The sequence below is a fragment of the Neofelis nebulosa genome, chromosome 5 (assembly GCF_028018385.1).
Source record: "Neofelis nebulosa isolate mNeoNeb1 chromosome 5, mNeoNeb1.pri, whole genome shotgun sequence".
Taxonomy (NCBI): Eukaryota; Metazoa; Chordata; class Mammalia; order Carnivora; family Felidae; genus Neofelis; species Neofelis nebulosa.
In genome coordinates, this window is record NC_080786.1 from 49255537 (window position 1) to 49283494 (window position 27958).

Genomic DNA, 27958 nt, shown 5'->3' on the forward strand with positions numbered 1-27958 from the left:
ACCGAGGGATATCAGCTTGCATGTGAGCCCTGAGGTAGGAAGTAGTTGGCCCATCTAGACCTTAAAAGAAGACCAGTGAGTTTGGAGGTCAGTGAATGAGGGGCTCAGTGTTGGGAGGAAGTCATGGAAGCTGGCCCAGGCAAGGTCATGCAGGACATCATACAACATGTTAATTTAAATTTTTAAATTTTAACAACTTTAAATTCTCTTCTAAGTAGGATTGGAAGTCATTTAAGGGTGTTAAGGTAAGGATTACTATGATCATATAAATATTTTTAAAGATAACCCTGGCTGCTGTGTGTAGAATGGGTTTTAGAGGGTCCAGATAGAAGATGGGGAGGCCTGTTGGGAGGCGTCTGCTGTGAGTGGGGATGGGAGATGGAAAGAAGTGAAATGATCCAAAGCATCACCTGGAGGGAGAGAATCACAGGGCTTGGAGGAAATAAGGGAGGGAGGAGGCAGTGTACTAGGACTTACTATGAATAAGAACTAATTACAGTTGATCCCTGAACACCACCGGTTTGAACTGCACAGGTCCACTTACACACAGTTTTTGTTTCTTGGGGTTTTTTTCCCAAGTACAGCATGGTTATGTAAATGTACTTTCTCCCTCTTATGATTTTCATAATAACATTTTCTTTTCTAACTTACTTTATTGTGAGAATATAGTATATAATACATGTAGCATACAAAATATGTGTTAATGAACTGTTTATGATATCAGTAAGGCTTCTAGTCAACAGTAGACTATTAGCGTTATGTTTTGGGAAAGTCAAAAGTTACTCATGGATTTTCCACTGTGCAGGGGGAGGGGGAGGTCAACCCTCCTAACCCCACCCCAGCATTTAAAGGTTAACTGTACTGCTATATAATAAGACGCATTCTCTTCCCTGCAAAACGGTGATTCTTACAGCACTATCGTTAGAAAACATGAAAGCATAAACACAACTCCTTCATTACGAGGTTAACTTCCCAGTGTGTGCAGTTTATCAGGTGGTATTGACTCTGTGTGGTCTTTTTTCTTTAGTTCACCCATTGTTATTCTTTTTGATGTGCTGTCTTTACTATAAACAAAAACTAATTACTGTGTTCTACCTACTACCTTTTACACTCAGAAGAACAACTCTAGGCCTCCAGTTTTAACATGTTACATAGGTTCAAAATGGAAGGAAACAGCTATCAAAAGAAAGAATGAAAGCAGGGGTGGAGGGTAAGTGTGAAAGATGGATGAAAGTCTGCAGGCCATAGAGAAAATAGCAAGCAATAGAGAAGAAATTGGACAGAAGCAAAGAAGAAGGATAACATAAAGTGTTAAAAAGGTAGGGATCGGTTTTGAAGAAAAAACCCCTAACAAAGCAGCATTTAAATCAATATATTTCTTGCTCCAATGCATGGTATTTCTATCCAAGACCCTGTTTGTGCATTTTTAACCTACATAAAACATTTCCTATGCTTGCACACCTCTTTGTGAGGGGGTGGTATGGATCATTTAGTGGAATGTGAGAGAAGAAATGGGGAGCTAGATAGCATACCACCAGGTGTCATCTCTAAGGTAAAGAAGGAGAGGAGATTAATATTGAAATGCAGAGGGGCGCCTGGGTGGCTCAGTCAGTTAAGCCTTGGACTTCGGCTCAGGTCATGATCTCATGGGTTGGAGCCCCACATCAGGGTCTGTGCTGACAGCTCAGAGCCTGCAGCCTGCTTCAGATTCTGTGTCTCCCCCTCTCACTACCCCTCCCCCGCTCACACTCGGTGTCTGTCTCTCTCTCTGAAAAATAAACATTAAATTTTTTTTTAAATATTGAAATGCAGAAAATGCGGAAAAGAGATGAGAAAGCTGGAGCAGTACAAAAGAGGTAATGGAATACGGGGAAAAGAAAAACCAGTCTAAGTTCCAAATGTATCTCTTATAGCTCTTCTTTTTCTTTTTTTAAAATCCTACAATCTAGCTTCTCTCCATTCTAAAACTATTGTAGACTTTGGTCTCGATATGAAGGCCTTTTCCATAATTACTTTCTTTCTGTTCCACTTTAAAATTATGTTACTTAGACATATCCCTTTTTCTCTAAATTTACATATTTTGTAGTGTTAATAATTGTAAAAGTAATAGATAGTATTTGTTTAAAAAAATCAAATAATACAGAGATGAAATGAAAAAATCACTCCAAATTCCACAGTTGAGGTAAAAAAAAAAAAAACCCTCTAAATGATTAGCTGAACCTGTTTCTGAACAGTTTTCTTTTCATGGATATACAGTCAAGAGTTTTAAGTAAATACACTGTACATACTGTTTTTCTAATCTTTTTTTTTTATTAAACAATGTCAGTAAAAGATTTGTCTCACTGATCTCAATGATAGTATAGATTTCATTTACTTCTCTCTCTTTTTTAAACTGAACTATAATTAATATACAATGTTATGTTAGTTTCGGGTGTACAGTATAGTAATTCAACAATTCTGTACATTACTCAGGGCATGTCACACATGTCCTCTTAATCCCCTTTATCGACCTCCCCTGTTTCATTTACAGTACTATACTTACTTCTTTTGCTTCCCTTGACAAACATGCAGTTGTTTCTACTTTTATATTAAACATAAAGAAGGAAATCGGAATTCTTTGGTTGAAGATATCAGAACACCGATGTGAAAGCTGACAGAGCACACCAAAGTAAAACCACACATCATCATCCTCATTTATGAGTGTTGACATACTTGCAGGATTATTTTCTTGGTTTAATTAATATAGCAGTTGGATCGCTAGACTAAAAAATATATGTTTTACATTTGATAAGCATTTTAAACACTGTTAGAAAAGTTGCTCAAATGTGTATTTCAAGTAAGAATGTCCTCACGTTTCCAAAATAATGAGTTTTGTTATGTGCTTCTCTTCAAAATACTCATTGATAGTTTCATTTCTTTGATTACTGATAAAGTGGAATATCCTTCCAAATATTCATTGGTCATTTACGCTTTTCCTTTCTGAAATGCCTTTCATCTCCTTTGCCTGTTTTCCTATCATGGTATGTATGGTTTTAAATTTGTTTTAAAAAAGTTTTTTTAATGTTTTATTGGTTTTTTTTTTTTTTTTTTTTTTTTTTTTGAGAGAAGAGAGAGACAGAGCATTAGCAGGGGAGGAGCAGAGAGAGAGGGAGACACAGAGCAGGAAGCAGACTCCAGGCTCTGAGCTGTCAGCACAGAGCCTGATGTGGGGCTGGAATCCATGATCCGTGAGATTATGACCTGAGCTGAAGTCGGATGCTTACCGACTGAGCCACCCAGGCACCCCTAAATTTATTTTTAATGTATTTATTAATATTAGAGAAATTAGCTCTTCATCTATTATACATGTTGCAAGTATTTTTCCTGGTTCCTGAGGTTATTTTTAAACTCATTTACTATATTTCTGCAGGTCACAAGTTCTCTCTTCTTATTTTATCAAGATCTATTCATCCTTGCTTTTATGTTTTTCTTCTTTCTCTCTCTCTCTCTCTCTCTCTCTCTCTGTTTCTCTATCTCTCTCTCTCTCTCTCTCTTCTCTTGTGCATGTGTACAATATGCTTGAAAATTTAGAAGGATTCCCACCAACAGTGCAAAAAATAAAAAAATTTAAAAAAAATTTAAAAAATTAAAAAAAAGAAAATTTAGAAGGAACTTCCTCAACATTATAAAAATTTTGATTTATGCATTATCTAATAATTTAATTTTCTACAAACATTTAATCAACCTACAATTTGTTGGGGATGTTTCATTTCTTCAATGGGCTCCTCAATTATTTCACCACCTTTTTTGCATAACTAATCCTGCACCCCTCCACCTGACATCAGATATCATATTTATCACACTAAACTCTCACACTGATGTGCTTACTCATGGTTTCTCTGGTCCTTTCCATTAATGTCAGTTTGTTCCTACAGCATACAGTAATTTTTATGACTGCTATTTTATATTTTTTCTATTTGAAAGCATATATCTCCTTACTCTCTCTTTCATCAGAATTTCTTAAACATTTTCCAGAATTTATACTGCCAGTTAAAATTTAAAATCATTTTCTATTAAATTACAAAAAATCCAGTTGGTGTTTTATTTTTTTTTTAAATTTTTTTTCAACGTTTTTTATTTATTTTTGGGACAGAGAGAGACAGAGCATGAACGGGGGAGGGGCAGAGAGAGAGGGAGACACAGAATCGGAAACAGGCTCCAGGCTCCGAGCCATCAGCCCAGAGCCTGACGCGGGGCTCGAACTCACGGACTGCGAGATCGGGACCTGGCTGAAGTCGGACGCTTAACCGACTGTGCCACCCAGGCGCCCCCAGTTGGTGTTTTAAATGGAATTATATACATTTATAAATGCTTTCCAGGAGAATTTACATTTTAAAAATATTTAGCGTTAACTATAGAACTAAGAACTGTCTTTTTATTTAAGTCTTCCTTATGGTGCTTGGTAGTTTCAGAGTTTTCCTCAAAGTAAAGTTCTACATATTTATTTCTAAGTTTATTATTATCGAGATAATTTAATATTTTGTTTTTAATATCGTAGCTTATGACCTTTATTTTCTAATTAATTACTGTTTATAAAGAAAAGTATAGTTTTGTATGTTAATTTTGTTATTGGCCACTTTTATAAACTCTTAATGTACTTCATATTTTTTTAGTATTCTCTGGAAAATTCCACATAATTATATTATCTACAAAAATTATAATTTCACCTATTTATTTTCAATATCAAAATATTGTGTTTCATTCTATTGTCTAGTGGCAATGGCTAACATGACACTGACGCTCTTGATCTTAATGGAACTTTTATAGTATATAAATTCAAAACTGATCATGATGAAAAGTCTTTCAGGACATGTTAATAGTGCACTGAAAAAAAAAGGTTTTTTGTTGGTTTATCCATTACAGTTAAACAAGTTTCTTTTATACAGTGTCGTAAGGCTTTTATTGTGCTTTTTACATTTTATAAACCTGTAATAAAGACATTTTAATGGAAAAATTCCTAAGTTTATTTGACTATATTTCCCAGAATTAGTCTGTTTGATACACAGTTAAGTTCAACACAGACTTTTAGTGTTATGTATAAAATATATACCATGAGTGTGTGTATGTATGTGTGTGTGTGTGTGTGTGTGTGTATGTGTGTATGTGGTACAACCCACATAATCCTTTAAAAAAAATCAGAAATAGTGACTTTTACCAAATACTTCTTGAGAAATCATTAGGGATGATAATATTTCCCCTTTTACTCGTTAAAATAATCATCATTTGTAGCATTCTTGGAAGGAATCTTTATGATCATGAATTTATAAGACTTTCTATGTTTTCCTGGATTCTAATTGCTAACATTTTATTTAGGATACTCATGTGAATATTTACAAATGGGCCTAGACTGAAATTGTACTTTTTTTGTTTCCATTGAAAAATAATGTTTTTGAGTTTTTCTGAATTCATTTAAAACATTATGAAGTTTGCTTTCTTTCCTTATGCTCTGGAACAGTATAAATCACCTAGAACTTATCTGTGGCTTGGAGACATAAAAGAAAGTTATTCTATAAATTTCTCCTTTTATTTTTCTTCTTGGCTCAAGTTTCATATTTTATATTTTCCTAGAAATGGGTATGTTTAGACCAAATTTTCTCACTCATTATAATGTTGTGTATAGCGTATGTTTTCATTTGTTAATACCTTTTCTAATATGGTATAAGTTTGTTTTCTTATTTTTCTTCTGGCTCATAATTCATGTATTTTTGCCATTTCTAATAAACTACCCTTGGATTTATCATTTCATTCATTTTAGGTCTTTCTTTCTGGTATGGTTACTTCCCTACAGTGTTTTTCATGTATCTGTTTGGTTTTCCATTTTCTGTTTTGGGCGTTGAATACTGATTTATTTATTTTTCTTCTTTAGTAATGAAAAAGTTTAAAGCTATCAGTTTTCCTGAGCACATCTTTGGATTCATTATATGTATTATGTAGATTTTTAACAATATTTTTTTCTTTTTTTTTTTTTTTTTTTTTTTTTAATTTTTTTTTTCAACATTTTTTATTTATTTTTGGGACAGAGAGAGACAGAGCATGAACGGGGGAGGGGCAGAGAGAGAGGGAGACACAGAATCGGAAACAGGCTCCAGGCTCCGAGCCATCGGCCCAGAGCCTGACGCGGGGCTCGAACTCACGGACCGCGAGATCGTGACCTGGCTGAAGTCGGACGCTTAACCGACTGCGCCACCCAGGCGCCCCAATATTTTTTTCTTTTTACATTGTAGTTTTGTGCTCCTTTTTGACCCAAGAATTATTTTCTAAATCATACTTTTAAATTTCCAAGTATTTGAGTATTCATTTTAATTCTATTTGAATTTCCTAATTTATTTCTAATTTTATTGTACTATAGTAAAATTGGTCTCTACTATTTCCATATGTTAGAATTTTTTGACATTTCCTTTCATGCCTAATACACAGATAATTTATGTAAATGCCTCATGAGCCTTGGAACAAAAGATATATTCTCTTTTAAAATGATATAAGGTTAAATACATATTTTTATTACTCCGAACCTGGTCTTTTTTTATATTTTTACTTTTCTCTTCTTGGTCAGTGGAAAATTGAAGTGTTTTAAAGTTTTTCTTTTGGTGTGTGTCTCTGTTTCTCATTTTTTATGTTGTTGTTTTTATTTTATATCCCCCAATTAGATTGTCTTTCATTCTTCTCTCTATAAATAAATGGTAAGACCACAAACCCAGTTACTCAAACCAAAAATTAAAAGGGTTTCCTCATCCAATTCAATAGTAAGACTTGTTAAATCTGCCTCCATACAAATTGCAAGTCCATCCACTTCCCACTCTCTCTACTAACACTACTCTAGTCCAAGCCAGCTGTCTCCTTCATAGATTACTGAAATCAACCCTCCAGTAATCTTCTGATTCCATTCTTGAATCTCACATGGAAGTCAGAATGCACTCCCCTGCTCCTCTGCTTAAAATCTCCCAACAGCTTTCCGTCCAAACTCCACATAGAATAAATGCACACTTTGATATGCTCACAAAGTATATAGGTTTGGCTTGAGCCTGTCTCTCGGTGACCGTATCCTTCCCTTTCTCCAGCACCCTCTAGCCACACTGGCCTTCTCTCTCTTCCTCAGATAAGACAAGCTCACTCACATAAATAGAGTGTGTGTACTATTCCCACTTTCCAGAATGTTCCTCTTCCTGTTTTGTGCATTGTGGTTTCCTTCTTGTTACTCAGATCTTAGGTGAAATTACCAATGTCTCAGGAAGCTCTGATCTGATAAATACTTATTATATCACCCAACTTTACTTCTCTCTACAACACTCACTATTGATCATTTTATCTGGAGGTGTTTATTTATTAATATCTTTCTGTGTTCCATTAGAAGCTTTTTGAGAGTAGGAATATTGACTCCCCTTTTAAATTGTCCAGTAACAGAAAAGTGTTGGCACATGGTAGATAGTCAAAATTTGTGGAATAGATGAAAGAATTAATTCTATGCAAAAGGTATAAGGCAATTATACTTTCATATGGATTATAATGGTAACAAAAATAACTGCCCATTTTAATGCTTTTTGTCTTGAATTCAAATTTGTCTGATTTTAGCATGAGGACATATCCATCTGTACATGGTAGAATAACAGGAATGGGGACTGATCTCCCACATTGTACCATTATAAAACCATACCTAATATGTGAAGCAATAGTTTTCAGACATTGAACAACAAACAACACAGGATAGTGATTTGTAAGAGAAGGAAAACAAGTGAATTTAGACCTATGAGTGCTCCAGCTTATAGCAAGTTTCTGGATGGTACCAGAAAGAAGACAAACCCAGAGCCCAGCAGTCTTGCTGAGTTGAAGAAACAGTATGCAGTTCATGAAAGCCAACATGAATAGAGTGTTCGCAGCGGAGAACCAGAAGGAGGAAGATGCAGAGATGGTCTGGGAGATTTGCTGAAGGATCCCCCAAGTTTTTGGCTCAGTGTTGGTATGCACCTGTGTATAAGAAAACAGCCCAAGACTTAGGAAAGACCCACTGGAAAGGAATGAGCAGAACAATCCCCAGAGCTCACACAGGGCCAAACATAATTTGTGCTCCCACCAGCCAAGTGGAAAGGCCTCCTCTGCACAGAGCATCTGTCAGTCCTCAGGAAAGCATTGCCTCAGCAGTCAAATTAGCTCTAGACTAAAGGCTGTCCAGGACCTGCTCTAACAAACTTTAAAAGCAGAATATGAAAGGATCGATTGTTTCCAAGTAACTTAGTGAGTCCCAGAAAAAAATCCCCCATACCAAAAAAGGGAGAGATTCAGCACAGGAGATAGAAAGGAACCAATATCCAGCATACAGTCAAAACTTAACATGCATGCAAAGAGACAAGAAAATATGCTCCATAATTAGGAGGGAGAAAGTCAATAGAACAGACCCTAAAATGACATAAGTAATACAATTCAATAAGAGCATTAAAACATGTTTTTTAAATTCCCCATATGAACATATGAGGAGAAGAATGAGGGATATAAAAAACATTCAAATCAAAATTCTACAGATGAAAAATGGTACTGTGATTATATAGATTAGAAACTGCAGAAGAAAAGTGGGGAAACTTGCAGACAAGGTGATAGAAACTACCAAAATGAAATGGAGGAAAGAAAGACAACAAAAGTTAGAGCCTCAATGAAGTATGAGTCTATATTATACAGCCTAAGATGCATGTTTTCAGTCCTGGGAAAAAGGGGGAACATAATAAAATATTTAATGAAATAATAGTCAAAAAATTCCAAATTTGATGAAAACTGGAAACCCAAGATTCAGAAAGCTCAATGAATCCCAGGAAGAAGAAACATGAAGAAAACTATGTCAAGGCACATCATAAGTAAGTTGTTGAATTTGACATTATTCCTACTAGTTTTCTGTTGATTTTTCTTTGGATCATTATTTATTTTCAAACTTTCTGAAACACGTATTTTTAGTATCTCTTTTGTGGATTGCACATCATTTTAAGTTTTTTGAATAAGAATCATTTTATCCTAAAAGTCTATTTTTAAACGTTTTTAAATGTTTATTCATTTTTGAGAGAGATAGAGACAGAGCATGAGTCAGAGAAGGGCCAGGGAGAGGGGGGAGACATAGAATCTGAAGCAGGCTCCAGACTCTGACTGTCAGCACAGAGCCCAGCGCAGGGCTCGAACTCACAAGTTGTGAGACCATGAATGACCTCAGAGCCAAAGTCGGATGCTTCACCAACTGAGTCACCCAGGCGCCCCCTCCTAAAACACTATTTTATTTGTAATTATTACTGAACAGTCATATTTTTTAAAATTTTATTTATTTATTTTGGGAGAGCACGTGCACATACGCATACAAGCAGGATAAGGATAGAAAGAGAGGGAGATAGAGAAAATTCCAAGCAGGCTCGACACTGTCAGTGCAGAAACCAACATGGGGCTCCGGGCTCTATCCCACGAGCCGTGAGATCATGACCTGAGCCAAAATCAAGAGTCAAATGCCTGAACAACTGAGCCACCCAGGTGCCCCTGAATAATCATATTTGGTTTCACATCTTCCAGCTTATTTTTATTTCTTTTGTTTTCTGTAATTTGCTATATAATCTATGTTTGTTTTTCTATACCCCTGTGATGTGTCATTGATATCCTCAACAAGTGCTCTCCTTAATGCCCATCACCTATTTAGTCCATCCCCCCACCGAACACCCCTCAAACAAACTTCAGCTTATTCTCTGTACTTATGAATCCCTTATGGTTTGCTTCCCCCTCTGTTTTTATCTTATTTTTACTTCCCTTCCCCTGTGTTCATCTGTTTTGTTTCTTCAATTCCACATATGAGTGAAGTCATATGATATTTATCTTTCTCTGACTGACTTATTTCACTTAGCACTATACACTCTAGTTCCATCCACATTGTTGCAAATGGCAACATGTCATTCTTTTTGATCGTCGAGTAATATTCAAATGGACTTTTTAAATTATTGAGTCTATTTTTCTAAGCGTTGACATATGAAAAACTTGATTAAATGTTTAATTCTTGGTTCACAATTTTATATTCAATACTTTTTAATAATATTGTTCCACTGCTTTCTTTTATCCAAAACTGCTAATGAGAAGCCCGATAAGTAAACTTACTTATTTGCCTGCATAATGAATAATATTTTTACATAACCGAAGATCACTAATTCACCAGGATAACCTTTCCCCCTTTTTCTATCTCCTTTTTCTCTCTGTCTCTATCTCATCTCTTTCTCTTTTTCATGGGCAATGAAACTTTCTGATTTATAGGATGATGCCATTTCATTAAAGTATTTTTATTCTAATACTTCTTTGAATACTCTTTCTGTTCTCTTTTTCAGAAAATCAACTATCCATATATTGGATTCTAATATCTATTTAACAGTCCTCATTTAAAAAATTTTTCCTTGGAATTAAAAAAAAATTTTAACTTTTATTTATGTTTGAGAGACAGAAAGAGACAGAGCACAAGTGGGGGGGGGACGGTTAAAGAGAGGAGACACAGCATCTGAAGCAGGCTCCAGGCTCTGAACAAGCTGTCAGCACAGAGCCCAACAGTGGCTCAAACCCACGAACTGTGAGATCATGACCTGAGCTGAAGTTGGACGCTCAGCTGACTGAGCCACCCAGGCACCGCTTCTTTGGAATTTTTTAAATTAAGTTCTCAAGTATGTTACTGATCCTATTTCTTAGATTGCTAATACGTGTTCTAGTTTAAAATTTATTCTAATATTTTGTAACAACATTAATTTTCTACATTATTTCCTTTATTAGTACTGTTATTTTTAGTTAATACATCAGTTAATCATTTTATATCAAAAGCTTAAAAAAATTTTTTTAATGTTTATTTATTTTTGAGAGAGAGAAAGACAGAACATGAGCAGGGGAGGGGCAGAGAGAGAGGAAGATACAGGATCTGAAGTGGGCTCCAGGCTCTAACTGTTAGCACAGAGCCTGACGTGGGGCTTGAACTCACGAATCATCAGATCATAACCTGAGCCAAAGTTGGATGCTTAACCAACTGAGCCATGCAGGTGCCCCTATATCAATATTTTTAACAGCTTGTATCAAAAAATTCCACATTTTCTTTCATTTTCTTGATAATGCAAAATTGTTATTGTCTAAAGTTGTCTCTCTTCTTAGGGAATACAAGATAGATTTTAGATTGTTTGTGTTTGTTTGCTGTAGCAGTTTTTCTGTCATACTTTGAGACTTTCTGCCCTTCAGCAGTAACAATGACAGTTGCCACTATTCTTATTGCTCTACTACTCTGATTACTACTGCTAAGACCATTACTAATGCCACTTACCAACACCACCACCAGAAGTTCATCCTTTCTCATTATTACTCTTTTCTAGGCCCTATATCACTCAAAATACTATCAGGAAGCAAAATCCAATTCAGAAGATTGAAGAAACTTTCATGTAAGTAAACCTTACAGTGTTGTGGTTGGGATTAAAGAAACCAGTAAGGGATGTTGAGGAGCCCAAAGATCCTCAATGGTGGAGAACCCTTACCATTCTGCAGGCCTCAAATGGTAAGAGTAGAAAATAGTGTTACTAGCAAGCCAAGCTGGAGGACCAAGCTGGAATAACCAGCAGAGTCATGTGCTAAACACTTTAAATATACTATGTCTTTTAATTCCCACAGTGAGATAGGTGTTATTATTACATGAATTTATATAACTTACCCAAAGACACAAAGCCAAAAAGTTGCCAATCTAAGTCTCCTAACCATCTCTGACTTCAACATCCATACTCCTACCTTCTGCAATGATAATTTTTTTAAATCAAATCCTTATTGAGCCCCTTCTGTAGCAGGTACTGCCAGAGGTATTGACCATAGACTAATGGACAAAAGCCACATGATCCTTCCTCTCATATAATTTTCTTACCTTTGGCGGGGGACAGATCTGCCATTCTGCTATTTTCCTTAAACTAGTGTGGGAGACATCTCTCTAACCCCCTCAGACCTTCCTCTTCACGAACAACATGGAGGTTTGAGTGTTGTTGGCATATGTTCATTCATTTTCCTGAGAACCAAAGGAAGGGAGGTGGGACTTAGGCAGAAGAGATTTTTTTCTGCTGTTTGTCTCAAAATTTGTTGGAGCTCAATCTCCACATCCAGTAAGCCTGGCTGAGGACCCAGCTGGTACCACAACAGCACATACGGTGTTGCTGGGAAGAGGTGTTCTCTTGCTTCAGTGTGTTCACCCAGGATGAAAAGTCAACCAGAATGACATTCTGTGCTTCTGATTTTAGGTCCTTGAGTATTTGGTCATTTGTTGTCTGCAGTTTGTTTCACAGTAGACCTGCTTCCAAATTGTAGCCCATCAAGTAAGAAGCTGCTTAGCCTCGAGGTTTTCCTCAATTGTGGCTGAGCTGCAGTTGAAGAATTGGCTCAAGACAAAATATTTCGGTTCTTTCCCACAGTTTATTCATGCGTATAGCCCGTGCCTCTCTAACTGGTGGATATTATTGGCGGCTTTCATATTTGTTTGTTTGCTTATTTCTGCAACACCTGAATTTCACTTAATTTCTGCAACACCTTAATGACACTTGCTGCACTGTGTTGAGAAACTAGTGTTTTGTATACATTAGATTGAACTTGTGTCTTGATAATAACTGTTGGATTTGTAGTATGAGGTTAAGACCTTTCTAAAAGTCAATAGAGATCATTTTTATTGCTCTTTTTTTTAGTTCTGTTGGTTAGCTTTACTGCTACGAGGGAGTAAAACCCTTGTAAATGTGCCCTTTTCTTACAAATTCTCCATACATGTTTTAAAAAATACATGCTTCAGAGCGAATTTGGTTGTAGCAAATAAAAGAAGATCAAGTTTCCCTAATAGGTGACTAAATGAAGAAGAAAATAAGGAAGTTAGGCAAAAGAGTTATTTTAAAGTGAGTGGGTTCAGATGTTCTGTTCTTAAATTTGAAATGAAAATAGGATGTTAAAACAGAAATCTGCATAGAGTTGCAAATATGGCCTTGCATTCAAACTCCAGCCGTGGCTTCAGTGAATAATGGGATAAATAGAGCACACTGTGGGAGGAGTAGAAACCTTGGGAGACGATTACAGAGGAGGAAAAGGAGCTGGATTCAGCAAAGGAGACAGAAAGATAACTGATGGAGGTTTGCACATGGTGCATTTCCTTTTAAGTGTTTTTTATTGGGTTTAATATCAAGAAATTCTTTATCTCTGGTTACAGATTTTTCCCTCCATCACTGATGTTTCTTCATTCTCTGCTTTGCATGTGCTTTATCTTTCCCAATTAATTTAGACACATTTCCCTTATTAAGATAACATATAAATAAGGTAGCAATTCCAACTGGATATCCTTATCAGAGCAAACCTAGGTATCGTGTGGTAAAACCTCCATCATGAAATGAATGTTAACAAATCATTTTCATAGGAAGTGTCCCTTTTATAGACAACTTCATGCTCAGTGATTAGCCCAGGAGTATGACTCCTAAATTAAAAGGCATTTTCATGCTATTTTTAATTTGATCATGAGATACCTTTCACGCTGTTAATTCTCCTTTGGTAGCAATAGTTACAGCCAAGGTCTGCCGGTCACAGATGTACTCCCCTAGTATCAAACCTCTCTATTCATTTATTCAACATGCCTTAATGAAGCCTCTATAACATCACTTGTTATGTGCTGAAAACAATTAAAAAATAATACCTGAGAGTCTCTATCTTCAAGGAGATTACTGTTAATGGATCACTAATAGTCATGAGAGTCAATTTTTTCATTGTTTTCTTTTTATTATAGGCTTTTGGTACATCTAGAACTTTGTACCAATGTAGAAATAATCATTATTTTCAAATGGAAAAATCTACCTGATTTATTCAAAGGGGAAAGGAAACATGTATTTAGGAATAAAGGAAACTGAGCTCTTTTTCCAATTGAAGGTTTCTCTCAGAAGCTACTGGCTTTAATGGGATTATCGTTGAAGAATATTAGTCTTGAGTCAGTGTGCTCTTCAGTGGTTGAGAATAATTTTCAAAAATTATAATTAATGATTATTAAGTGAGTCAATAATATAGACCCTCCTTTTGTCCAGCATGAGGCTAGGTAAGAGAAAATTTTTAGAGTAATTATGACATAAATTGAGAACCGGAAGTAACATATAAAATAAGTTTAAATACACTGCCTATGCAGTGATACTTGATAGTTTACAGATAACTAACTTATTTGATTATATACTATTCTGTCTTTTGAACTGGCATAAATATGGTAGAGCAGACAATCAGGACTGATATAGCAGGACAGATTAAAACATTACAGAAGACAAGGAAGGGAGAAACCATTTTGGACTGGAGTGGTAGACAATGTAGTCTTCTTTATTTACTTTATCTTTTTAAATTCTGTTTTCCCAGCTAGGGCCTTTAGATGCTTCTGTATTCATTCTTTAAGTCAATTGTAGTGCAGATTTGAATGAACAATTAAGAGGGGAAAACACATTATTAAAGGCAGGTAGATAGGAAACAGAATAAAATTTCTATAAAAATCACCATCGAAAAGAATACAAAGAGAGGTGAATATATGACATTTCTTTTACAGCCACTTCCTCATTTTTACTAGACCCACTGCCTGGATTCCTTTGTGCACTGAGTATGTTGTGGGCCAAGTCTAATTTCTCATGAATGTTGTGTTCTGATCATAACTCCTGCCAGCAATTTGGAGCAGTGTTGTTCAGATTAACCTGGACAACAATTACGTGCTCTGTGCACATGTTTAACTAAACCAGTGATCAGAAATGACACTTTGCAGCAAAACGGCAAAGTTGGAAACAGTGAGTGAACATTCCCTTGGTCTCTTTAATCCTCTTTGGGCCAAACAAAATAACTAAATACACATGCATACACAGATGAAGGGCTTTTAAATGCCTTTAACTGTTTTTGTATGTTTTTAAAATTTTTTCAAGGCAGCTTGAACAAACCATTGCATTTTAATGGCAATGGTGATAGTTACTAAAATGCCAAGGTGCCTGTGCTCAAAGCAGGTCTCTCCCAAGCCTGCCTTTATACTTCTCCTATCTTAACCTTACTGTGTTACATCGCAGGCCTCACATGTGAGGTCACTGGTGAAGGTCAAAGGAGATCACCATGGGGAGATAAGAGAAAGATAAAGGGTATCTTACCATTTCTCAGTTTTTGTGTGTACAACACTTTCTACTTCTTCAGTCAAGGGGGCATATGGGTCAGTGTCTGCCCTCTTATTTGAACTTGATCCTGACATGTGATTCAGACAAGGCAGGAAATGGAGTTTATTTGAGCAGATATATGTCTTTTTTTAATGCATATACACAATGCAAGTACATTTGAAACTTAAAATTAGCATATAAACTGGGCACAGTAGTCTTATGGCACTCTACTTGGAAAATGGAGCCAACATAAAATAACCAGAGAATACATATAAGATTGTGTGGTAAGTAACTGCTAAATTGTGAATTAAAAGCAATAAATAACCAATAACACTGCATTTATTTTCTCTCCTGTGTAAATATGTACTTTTTAAAAAAAAAACATTTTTATTAGAATAACTATTCTACTCTCAGATTTATTACTATCTTCCAAAATGAAAACCATCCAAATTTCAACATACAGGATTCAGCTGCAACAGCTGTACTATTAAAAAAAAATAGCAAATACAAACCTAAGATGAACATACTTGGCTAAACAGCATTTTTCTTCATTATTGGCTTTTGGTTGTTGTTATTTTGGCTAATTTGATTTGGACAATTGACATCCAACATCTCAAAATTTCTAATCCCTTCTCGGAGTCTCTGAGTGAAAATAGTAAAAGTAAGAGGTAATTTAAAATCATTAAAATGATAAAAACAAAGAAATTCTGCAGGGGAAATAAAACGTTTTATAAATCAAGAAAAGAAGGCAAAGGCAAGAGGGTATAGAGAAACCAGCAAGACAAATTTGAAGCAGAGGAAAGAGTAATAAAAAGTATCATGTTGTTACAAAAATAAATAAAATAAAATAAAATAAAATAAAGGGGATAAGGAAATCAAAAGGAAAGGGAGAAATTCTAGAAAAAGATATTCTCTGTGGTCAAGAGAGAATTGCACAGGAGACAGTAGATGTGGGTTTCACTTTACTCATTGCTAACTGGTTCTGTGACTTTGGGCAGGATATTGAATCTTCCTGGGATTTACTTCCAACTCTGTAAAATCACTTTTTCTCTAAAGTATAAGATCACTTTGGTTTCTCAATGTCCTTGAGAGAAGACATTTTTACATCTCTTTGTTTCTTCTTTTGCTATTATTTACTACCAAAAAAATTAAAAATAATTAACTTGCTACATTAGACTGACTGAACACAGCAAAGTACGAATTTAATACTGCCTGTTTTGACACATGAAAAGATTCTCAACATCACTCATCATCAGGGAAATGCAAATCAAAACTAGAATTAGATATCATCTCACACCTGTCAGAATGGCTAACATCAAAGACATAAGAAACAAAAAGTGTTGGTGAGGATGTGGAGTGAAAGGAACACTCGTGCACTGTTGGTGAGAATGCATATTGTGCAGCTATTATGGAAAAAAGTGTCGAATTTCCTCAAAGAAATTAAACATAGAAGTACCCTATGATCCAATAATCACACTACTGGGTATTTACCCAAAGAATACGAAAACACTAATACAAAAAGATATATTCACCCCTATGTTTATTGCAGCATTATTTACAATAGCCAGAGTATGGAAGCAACCCCAGTGTCCCATTGATAGATGAATGGATAAAGAACTGGTATTTACATACAACGGAATATTACTCAGCCATAAAAAAGAATGAAATCTTGCCATTTGCAACAACATGGATGGAACTGAGTGTATTATGCTAAGTGCAGTAAGTCAATCAGAGAAAGACAAATACCATATGATCTCACGCATATGTGGAATTTAAGAAACAAAACAGATGAACAAGAAAAAAAGAGACAAACAAAAAAATAAGCTCAACTATAGAGAACAAACTGATTTTGTTTTGTTGTTAAGAGAAGGGAGGTGGGTGGGGGGATGGGTGAAATAGGTGAAGGGGATTAAGACTACACTTACTGTGATGAGCACTCAGTAATGTATGGAATTGTTGAATCACTATATCGTACACCTGAAACTAATTTAACACTGTATGTTAATTATACTGGAAACTTAAAAACCTCTAAAAAAATACTGCCTATTTTCAGAGTTAAAATAGTTAACAGTAAGGTACATAAATGGGTCTTCATTTCTGTAGGTCTCATTTCCTGTAACTATTCACAACTCCCCTGAGTGTATGTGACGCACTGATACACTAAGAATGCCCGAATGACACAGTACCCCAGAAATACTATTTCTTTAATGTTCTCTGACTAAAATGAAAGCAAGAAAAGAGAGTGAGATGAATTTGTCTGTGGTAACTGAAGATCAAATACAGACTGAGGGCTGCGCTTATGTAAGAACAAAAGAAATTATCAGGGTATTTCTATGGTTTATAAATGTACTGCTTCTACTTTGCTTTTAAGGATTTCATTTAGTGTTTCCATTTTGATTATAATTCATGACCAAAATGAGGTAATCCTTACTAGAGTGCTGGTTACATGCAAGTGTTCAATAAATACTAGCTTATTATTATTAACTTGAAAGTGTGTTTGTATTTCATAGCTTTTACTTTTCAACTAAAAAGATGAGTTGGCGAAGGTACATTCATGCATTAGTAGTAAAGGTAGAAACCATTAAAATAATAAGGAAACAGGATTAGGAAAAGCAAGGAGACGTGGATATATAAATTACTATGAAGATGAATTTTTTGCCATGGTTTGTTCGACTTTTCACTCTGTCAATAATTAATGTCTACACACACACACACACACACACACTTTAGAAATTCATGTCCACAGCAGGAAGGAAGGAATAATTTTAAAGATTCATGAATTGGAGTTTAATTTATCACAAAAGGAAATCTTTTCTGAGACTACATTCTTTGTCAGCATATGTAAAAAAAAAGTATTTTATGTTTTTCTTTGGAGAGGCATTTTTCATTCCCATTATGTCTGGAAGAAAATGGCAGTGCTTCTCTGTGAACAAAAGGCAGGTATCTGACAAGATCTAGCTTTAAAAACAATAACAGAAAGCATGAAGCCCCTTCAGTGTGTAGAACGTTCTTCCATCACAAGAATGAGTTGGTGGAGTGAGCATCACAACTTGCAAGAAAATCTTGCTCTGACTGGGAAACGGGGATCATGACAGTTTAAGATGATTGAGAAAAACTAAGTGTCCTGATCTTTATTCATAAATTTTGGTCACAAAAAAATGAAGATATGAACCACTAAGGCAGGAAAATATGATTCAAAATCATTCCTTAAATTACTGGACAGAATAGCAAAAAGCTACTTCTGCCTTAAAAATGGTTCCACTCAGGATTGAACGGCTAGAGCATCTCAGAGACAGGAGCAGTGAGAAGGCATTCAGCATTATCTCACTGGTGGGTCTAGTTTAGAGAAAGAGAGGCTATTAAACCCAACAGTACTTAAAATATTAATACATCAAACCACCAGGCAACTATAAACACATCAAGTGCTAATGCTTTGCAGTACTAAAAGCAAATACATGAAAGAAAGATGACAATCAATATTAAAGAAGAATAAGGAAGCCCAAAGAGGGACTAATCGATGATTGACACAGTTGAGTATGGGTAAGAGAAAAGAGCCACATAATACTCTTCTTGATGTTTCCTTAAATATTACTATAAAGTTTACTCATCTGGTTCACAGTTGAAATTCTTGTATATGGCAGGCACTGTGTTGGGTAATCAGGAAGTGTCAGACGACTTGAAGTTTCCTATCCAAATGGAGCTCAAAGTTTTGTTGATTAAAAAAAAAAAAGAACAAAACAGAAATGAGTCATTACAGTACTGAGTCATGGGTGTTACACGCATCCATGGTGGGTATAGAGTGCAGCGGAAACACAGTGCAGGGAGCCCCCACACTGTGCCAGAAAGGTGGAGGAGGCATCTCAGGCAGGCGGAATCTGAGATGGGTCTTGAAAGGTGAGGACGTGTTCTCTAGGTAGAGTCAAGGGAAGAGAGAGGCTATTCCACACGGAATAAACAGCGTGGACGAAATCCAGAAGAATATAAGGGCAGAGACCATTTGGGGAAAGGTGAAGGACCTGTCAGGAGAACCGCGTGCGGGGAGGCCTGAGCTCACTGGTGAGGCTGCTGGCTCAGCCAGAGTCACAGGCACAGTAAGTCTGAGGAAGTAAGTTACTCCACAATTAGACGAGCAGTGTCCAATCAATAAAGTGAGAGCAATTCCTGCACTATGTGGAATATTGACTGAGTCTAGATCCAGACCGATTAAAAAATGCGTGGAACAAGAAATTATTTTATAGCAAACACTAAGGATTAAGGAAAGTATAGATGCTTAGTCCAGACAAATCAGTCTGGCAAGAAACATGTAAAAGGGTCCAAATTAGCAATGTGCCACTTGTTTTCCTTCACCCCAAATACTATCCAAACAGTGCATTGTATAGGTGTTATTATATCCTTCCCATCTCTCACAACATGCATGTGTACACATGTATATACACACAGAAGGGATACTGCAGGACTACTTTGGACCCATTTAGGAACATCAGAAAACTATTTAGCTAGTAAAACTTCAATGAGGTCTCTCTTGTTTCTATTTCCAAAGGAAAAACATTGCACCATACTTACAAGCTGCATGTGTTTTCTCCATCAGCAAATACATGTCATATGTCAAAATAAACTGGCCAAGAAAGTGTAAATAAATGATTCAGTACAGCCCCATTACCAATACTGGAAAAAAACAGAATGTAAAACTCAGAGTACAACTCCTACAGACTGTGAGTCAGGAACACCATGTTTTCACATAATGGGCGGTACGCGCTGTAATGAGAAGTGGGAGGTGGAGGGAAAGCTCTAACATCAATGGGTGCCATGGTGCCCTGTGAACTCAGACTCTCCTTAACATATTGAGATGCCCTACTTTGCAGTCTGTCTCCTCCACATGGAATAATAATGCTCCTCAAAGGACAAGAACAACTTAATATTCATTCACCTTTTTCCCTCAATACCTAACACAACTTAAGCACCAAACAAATCCATTAGGCTGAATCAACTTACAGAACCAATATGGGAGTCAAAAACTGTGATTAAAAAGATCAGAAGAGCCTAGCATAACTGTTTACCATGTCTGAGTAATGACTAAACCCCTCTCAACAGGTGAGGCAGTGTGGTTGTCCATGGGAAGCCCACAGAAATAAGAACAGCAGAGAAGAGAACAGAAACTAAGCTTTGTCAGTTACCAGGGCAGGAGCCCTGCTAGGAAAGGGATCTTTGCTTCAACCGTGGTAGACCAGAAAATATCATTCACTCCACTGACCAAGTTTCTAGGCATGCGTCACATTATATTCTGAATATATCTTTGTGACACTTTCAGTTATTATTTTAGCACAGCATCTCTGATTTTATTAGGTCATGGGAGTTGTCAGCAAATAACACTGTGCCTGGCACATAGTGGATATCACAAAAATTATTGAATAAATATATTTGAATTTTTCCTCTCAAACTGGCTATTAGTAACTGTAGGCTAAGACTGTACCTGGAACTGGCCGCATGTCATTCTTGGCTGAGCTCAAGCCAGGGCAATAAAACTACTATCAACCCTGTTAACAACAGCCACTGCCAACATTCTGATAGTGCCAGACCCTGTTCCATGTTTTTCATGCGCATTAACTCATTTAGTCCTCACTAATAATCCCATGGATAACTATTATTATGATCCTAACTTTGTAGAAGCTGAAACTGAGGCATAGAAAGATAGGAATAAGGTAAATGTGAAGGCAAAGTCTTATTAAGGAAGACCCGGCTGTTAATTACCAAGTCACAAGGATTATGATTCATTATTACTTACAAGTCACCCATATATGAGGGGTGACCAAGAGTGAAGGGTGAGTTAGTGTGCTAGATGCAGGAGCTGGTAATTGTCCTGGACTGCAGTGAGAAAAATCAGAAACAAGGCTGGGTTTTTCTGGGGTCAGATCTGATGTCATAAAGATGACAATAGCAATTTAGAAAAGTCACAATTCTATGTATTGAAGTCAGGCTTCACCACCCCAGTTTGATGGAGGAAGAAAAATTACCAATATCTTGTCAAGTTGACAGCTCCTCAATTCTGGGGTTTGGCATCACAGCTTAGGGAGTGCTAGAATGCATCTACAACTTGCAGGGACAGGACTATGGTAAGCAAGGACTGACTGACACAAAGTAGATTTAATCTTTTTCAAGTCATTCATTTAATGTCCTTTGGAGTGTTTGAGAGCTCTTGGTTACTTGGGCTCAGACATTTATACAGTGAAATTTTTAATGCAACATTGAAATTCAAGTGGCGTATGAGATTACCCAATTCAGTTCAAATATCTACCTTCTACCATGAATACCTGTTCAAGTCAAAGAATTCTCTTTATATCCAGAAAAGAGCAAGACTAATTAAGCACTACAGTTTTGTTGATCTAATAAGTAACACATCTAATAAATAAGTGAAGTTTGTGGCAGGGTCAGGGGACTCCTCCATCCTGCTAATTAACCAAAATTTAACTTTCTAAGAAGATGCTACAAGGGAAGGGGAAGATGAGGCTTTAACCTAAATTACTTGGAGCCCATGCATTGTCTGAAGCTTTAAGCAATGGTTTCTATGCATGTGTTTGGGTTTTTTTTTTTTTTTAATGGAAAGAATATCCTTAGCTTTTGTTTCATTGAAGAAGTCAGGACACTAGAAAAGATTAAGTGGTACAGGTATAAAGGCAATAAGTTAGAATTAAGAAAATTTCCATAATTCAATCTACTGAACTTTCTACACTGAACTAAAGGGATACCAAAAATCCTTTTCACCAGAGAGGGGTTAACTGGTCATTACTATTCATGCTCTTTCCTTAGAAAATACACATTTGTATCCTAATGGAATGTATCATAATAACCGATGTAAACCTGGCCCTGACATCAGATCCTGAAGTTCAAATCCCAGACCCACTTCTTGCTGGCTGTATAAACTGGAAGAAGTTACCTAACATCTCTCTTGCTCAGTTCTCATCAGTGAAATGATTGTAACAATACACCTACCTCCTACTGCTGTTGAGAGGATTAAATTGAATTGTTTACAAAGCCCTTATCAAAGCACCTGGCATTTAAGAAATGTAATCTATGTGGTTATGATTATATAGTTGTGATGAAATGTTCCATTAAAAAAATAATTTCCCCTAATTTGTAAGTTTTTTTTTTTTCCAGACATCCATGATGGACCAGCTGCCAGTCTTGAAGAATCTGGTCTCCATCTGCATTTACTGCATTATCCTTTGGATTATTTTGTTAGGTACCAAGGAATCCATTGGTTATAAGCTGATTTTGTTTTCCAGTGATGACATTGTGCCAGGTTTTTGCAAGTTTCCTCAAATATGAGTTGTAAGTTAATATTAAGTAAAGCTTGAAACTCTTGGCATCTACACTTCCTTATACTTGGCAAAATAGAACTTACTGTTCTTAAGACAAAAGGCGCAGAGTTCTTTTGAGTTTTCACAAAACAATGTGTATACATGAGGAATTGTTGGTAATCCAAAAGCATAGAATTAAAATTACCATAAAATATGTATTTTGTTTTAGCTCCTTTGCTTTTGATTTCAGCTCAGGTCATGTTCCCAGGGTTGTGGGATCAAGCCCCCTTGCTGGTCTTTGCGGTGAGCATGGAACCTGCTTAAGATTCTCTCTCTCTCGGGGCGCCTGGGTGGCGCAGTCGGTTAAGCGTCCGACTTCAGCCAGGTCACGATCTCGCGGTCCGTGAGTTCGAGCCCCGCGTCAGGCTCTGGGCTGATGGCTCAGAGCCTGGAGCCTGTTTCCGATTCTGTGTCTCCCTCTCTCTCTGCCCCTCCCCCGTTCATGCTCTGTCTCTCTCTGTCCCAAAAATAAATAAAAAACATTAAAAAAAATTAAAAAAAAAAAAAAAAAGATTCTCTCTCTCTCTCTCTCTCTCTCTCTCTCTCTCTCTGCCCTCTCTCCCCTGCTCACGCTTTGTATCTCTAAGATAAAAATTTATTAATTAATAGAATATATATCCACCCCTCTAACTTCGCTGTCACGATCATAATCTAAGCCCTTTTTATCTTCCCTGCTTCTTCTACTTCTGTATGCTGTTGAAGTCTTCATCTGACTTTTACAGCTGCATTTACTTTTACAACATCACATCGTAGACTATTTAATAAATACCAGCCAATCTCTTTCTAAGCCAATCTCTTCTCACATTCTGGACTGAGCACACCACTCCACTTCTGTTCTCAACGTTATAGAAAATGTTCCCGCTGTATTGCAGCCATGTGGCTTGAATGAGAACCATCATGCTCTAATGGATTTTACCCTCCCCAGTACCTGAAGTCATGTTTTACTTGTGTTTTCTACACTTTGCAATTGAAAGAGTGTTTGTTACATAGCCTAATGTCCAAGTTAGAATAAAAACATCCAGTTTAAAGTTCAGCTCAAGGCTATCTCATCCAGAAGGTGTCCCTGAGTCTCCTATAGATGAGTAATCTGCTCAGGTGTAATAGTTTATTTACATGTCTCTTGTAGCACTCTCCAATTTCTAAGTTCTATAATAATATTAGTATGTGTACGTAACTTCCTCCCCTGCTAAGCTCTTTGGTGAGTGTACAATAAACACCTGATAAATGTTTATTGAACAAGTGAATGACTAGATGGATGAGGACAAAATCTTTGCAAAGGATTCTCTAAGCCTTCTTGCTTTTCATCCAGATGTTTGGCATCATAGAGACACTTCTGAAAAGGAAATAAATTGGTAATAAATGTTGTTTTCTCTCAGCTTCCATTCAAGTCATTAAGAACCAGTCATATCGTCACAATGTTCTAACTTCATGTTTGCGCTTCTTCAACTTTCACAGCCAAACACCTGCAGTTAACCAACCACACATTCCAGAGTATTTTTAACATGACTCCAATTGGTCTGGGAGGTTAACCACCTCTGAGTGTCCAGCTGAAAACCAAACTAAACATCAGTATTTTCAGAGACTTCTTTAATAACATGTGAAAGCCAGAGATTTATCTTCTCTCATTAAGCAGCTCACTGGCCAGAGTACGCTGACCGCCTCTTGTCCACTGGAATCACAACATGGACATCTCTATTGTGAATACACTAAAAGGGTCAGGAAGTCCTAGAAGTTTCTATTTTCAAATGCTGTACATTAAGGTGTTAGAACTATTATTTTGCCAGACACCCAGACTGAAAGAAAATGTAACTAATTCTTAGCTATCACAGTTTGTCTCTCAGACCCTCCTTCCATTTCAGTCAATAGACTTCAAGTGAAAAATGCTACTAAACTTTCCCTTTAGAGCAGCAGTAATACCAGCTACACCACTACCTATCACTTTTAAACTAGGCTGTCTGGCTTTCAAGATCCAGGTCAAATTGTTCTGCACTAAAGGTATCAAAAATATTTCCTCCAATAACTCTATGTTTTAGGACACTCTAAGCTAGCTTTACACTCTGCAACATTACCTCCATAAGATCAGTAATACATGGCCAAATTTTTATCCTATATAACTAACACTATTTTATAATGTAGTTTGGTTTTTGTTTTATTTTGGGTTTTTGTTTGTTTGGTTGTTTGGTTGGTTGGTTTTGGGGGTTTTGTTGTTGTTGTTGTTAATTGTTTTTGTTTGTTTTTTGGCAAGTAGACAGGATAATATTTCATTTCAGATTTTGGATATCTTGAGAAAACAATGGTAAAAGATTCATTATTTATACTGTACATAGTGAATTGATGAAATCATTTTATATTTAGTGGGATTATTAATGACCACATAGTAAAAAGAAAAAAATTATTTTGATCTAGGAAAAAAAAAAAATATATATATATATATATATATATATATATATATACATTTCTCTACTGAGCAAAACTCAAAATCACATAACATTGCTTATAAGAGGTTTACATATAAGCATAGCCAATCTCAAAATCTAACTTCAAATGTATTAAATATCTACTCTCTGCATAACATCTCATTAGGTTTTAAGCAGCATCATATGGGTGACTTTTGTTTTCTTAGAGGCTAGATGCGTATTTGGAGGGGTTGTGTAGAAATAATCAACAATTAGTTCTTCAATGAGTACAGTATCTTCAATGAGTACCTTTAGACATATTTCCTTGTGCTGCCCTTAAAACTAGAAGGTAAATACCTATATGAAAACATTCTATATGACTGGATCTAGCTATTATTCCTTGACTTGTTTCTAAGGCTATGCATACTTAAGGTTGTTGTTTATGAGCCTTGAGAGTCCCCATCCCCTAATCTGTGGCCTACCCGCCTGAAATGAGATTAAAATTCTCACCATCATTATTATACTTTTGATTTATGTTATTTTTTTCACAGCGTGGGTAAATTTGCAAACTGGAGAAAATGGGATATACCAGAAACTTAGAATGGATTTGTAGGAGATTTTCAAACTACCTGCATGGTAAGTTTCTCTCTAACCTTCCACTCAAAAAAAAAAAAAAAATTGCATTGCAGCTTGCTCTTACCCTGTATTTTTGGGTGTTTTTGTAATATACAAGTTTTCATTTTTTCCCCTCTAATTTTGGTAGTGTATGTAAGGCAAAGATCTTCCCCCTGTAGGTGAGAGATTCAGGCTAACTCGATCCCTTCTAATCAAACAACAAGGTTATTTTGCCTAGAAATCTTTTAAAATTCTCCCTGGGAACCAACACAGCATGATATGGGTTGAATTTCCTACGGACTTGGCTCTCTCCAGGTACTTTTGATAATCCCCATACAAAGCATTGTGCTGCTCCAGAATGATATTAGCCAGGCACATGAAAGCCACCAGCCACTGTAACCCAGGCAAAAACAAGCCAAAAATTGGTAGTCAGACTGTTGCTACAATTCAGATTCATGGCACTTAATTCAACATGCATTTATCAAAAAAATGTATGATATTCAAGACACTGAACATGACCTCAAGGAGTTTCACACATTGAGATAAAGTAGAAACTCACAGGAACTTAGATGCCATGTTTTTTTAGTTTTTGCTTGTAGGGGGAAGAAGCTGGGAAAAGATATTTGGTTATACTTAATTTTGGCTTTGAGAGATGGGACCTAGGTCTTCCTAGCCTTGAAAAGAAATATAAATGACCAGGAAGAGGAAGGAGAAGAAGGAGAAGGAGAGGAATTTTTGAGGTTATCAAGTGTAATAAACTTGAATGATTACTATTTATTACTACTCTTCCTTAACAATTAAGACCCCAGTGTCTTTTTCTACCTGTAGGACTTTGCAAGATCAGAGAACTAACATGTATTTGGTAGCTAATTCATGTCAAGCACTATACTAGGGATGAAGCATACATCTCTTTGCTTAGAGCAGTGGTAAGACGGACCTTGGCATTCCAAAATGTTGATAGGAAAAGTAGGATACATTTTAATTTCTTTAGGAATTAATTAAATAACCTCTAACTTTGTGTGAAACAAATTCCCAGAACATTAAACGCACTCATCTTCAAACCTAAATGTTAATAGATGCATTCAGAATTGTCAGCTGCTTGGAACTCACTCCATTATCAGTGCTAGGCAGAGCCATGTTGGAGGTGAGGCAAAAGAAAAACTATGTGTGCATCTCTATATTTATCAAAATATCCTCTCATAGTTTAAACCAAGTGGAAAGAGTTAATAAAAGTTCTACAATCAAAACAGTGTTCACACACCATTGTCAGTCCTCATAAACCACCTGGCAGACACCATAAGGGCCACATTGGCTAAAAACTATGAGCTGGTTAGAAATAACTGTTCCAGTTATGCAAAAATATAGGATGGAAAAACAAATAAATAATAGCCCATCTTTATTTCTAATTTTAATTTTTTTCATCATGGGTTTTGTGTTAATTTTTGTTTATTTTCAAAATATTATTTTAATTATTGAGTTTTTTTCATGCCCCCTTAAATTTTGCTCCAAGGCAAGTGACATTTATCCCAGCCCATCCCTGTCCATTATTGTAACTTATCTAAGATTGATTTAAGTTTCAAAGTTTCTTTCCTGTCCACCTTGTTCATTGAGCCAAGACTCCAGTACCTTTTTTTGGTGATTAAAAAGTCAGACAATGGCTGGGAAAGGAATTTTAAAAATGAAGATCAATAATGCAAAACAAAACAACAAAAGAGCAATGTACTAATATTTGAGAGTTAACAGTATTTGCCTAGCACTTTTTCACTTGTGGCGTTGAGAATGGTTTAATTTTACTTTGATCAACATTTAAGAATTTGCTATTTAGTGGGTTATAACTCTTTCATATTTTCAGAGATACTTTTTGAACCATTATACTGGTCAAAGCACAGCTGTGTGTATTATATCCCTAGTGTAGATTTAAGGGAACTAAAATTTTTAAAAGAAAAAATTTTGAACTTTTAAAAATTAGAAGAGTAATAGTTTTTCTGTGACTTTTTGTCACTGTACATGCAGAGCTGACAAGAAATGCAAGGACCCTGGTTAACCTCACCTCTAGATTATTGGAGTGACTAACTGAACACATTTTACTCAACTAAGTGGCTTGAATCCATTATGCAGGAATATAGTGAAGGTTTGCTTTTCAGTGAATGTTTCTTAAAACAAACAAACAAACAAACAAACAAAAGAATGCTGATTATTTACATACATAATCAGCTCAAAGACAGAAAAACGTATTTCTTCAGTGCCTTTTTTCTAAATCTCACAGAGAAGGAACTATCCATAATAAATCAGAGGAATGAATTCCTCCAAGTCTTTTAGAGAATAGAGCAAACATTTGAGGTTGCAAAAAAGTAAGACCTCTGTACACCTGCATGCCAGTAAATGTGCCAAGAAAACTCATTATTGCATTCAT

The 27958-nt window shown here is 36.1% G+C and overlaps 1 long non-coding RNA gene across 3 annotated transcripts in view; it reads left to right on the plus strand.

Annotated features, from left to right (window-relative positions):
• LOC131512052 (uncharacterized) overlaps positions 1-26235 on the plus strand; it is a 31528-nt gene extending 5293 nt beyond the window's left edge. For 2 of the 3 annotated variants that reach the window (XR_009261895.1, XR_009261896.1), the window contains 3 exons: positions 11388-11453; positions 14597-14828; positions 22332-22966. This is a non-coding gene — a long non-coding RNA (uncharacterized LOC131512052). Of the gene's footprint in view, positions 1-11387; positions 11454-14596; positions 14829-22331; positions 22967-25481 lie in introns of those variants that run through there. The other variant, XR_009261897.1, reaches the window with a different exon arrangement.
• Positions 26236-27958: the final 1723 nt, after the last annotated feature.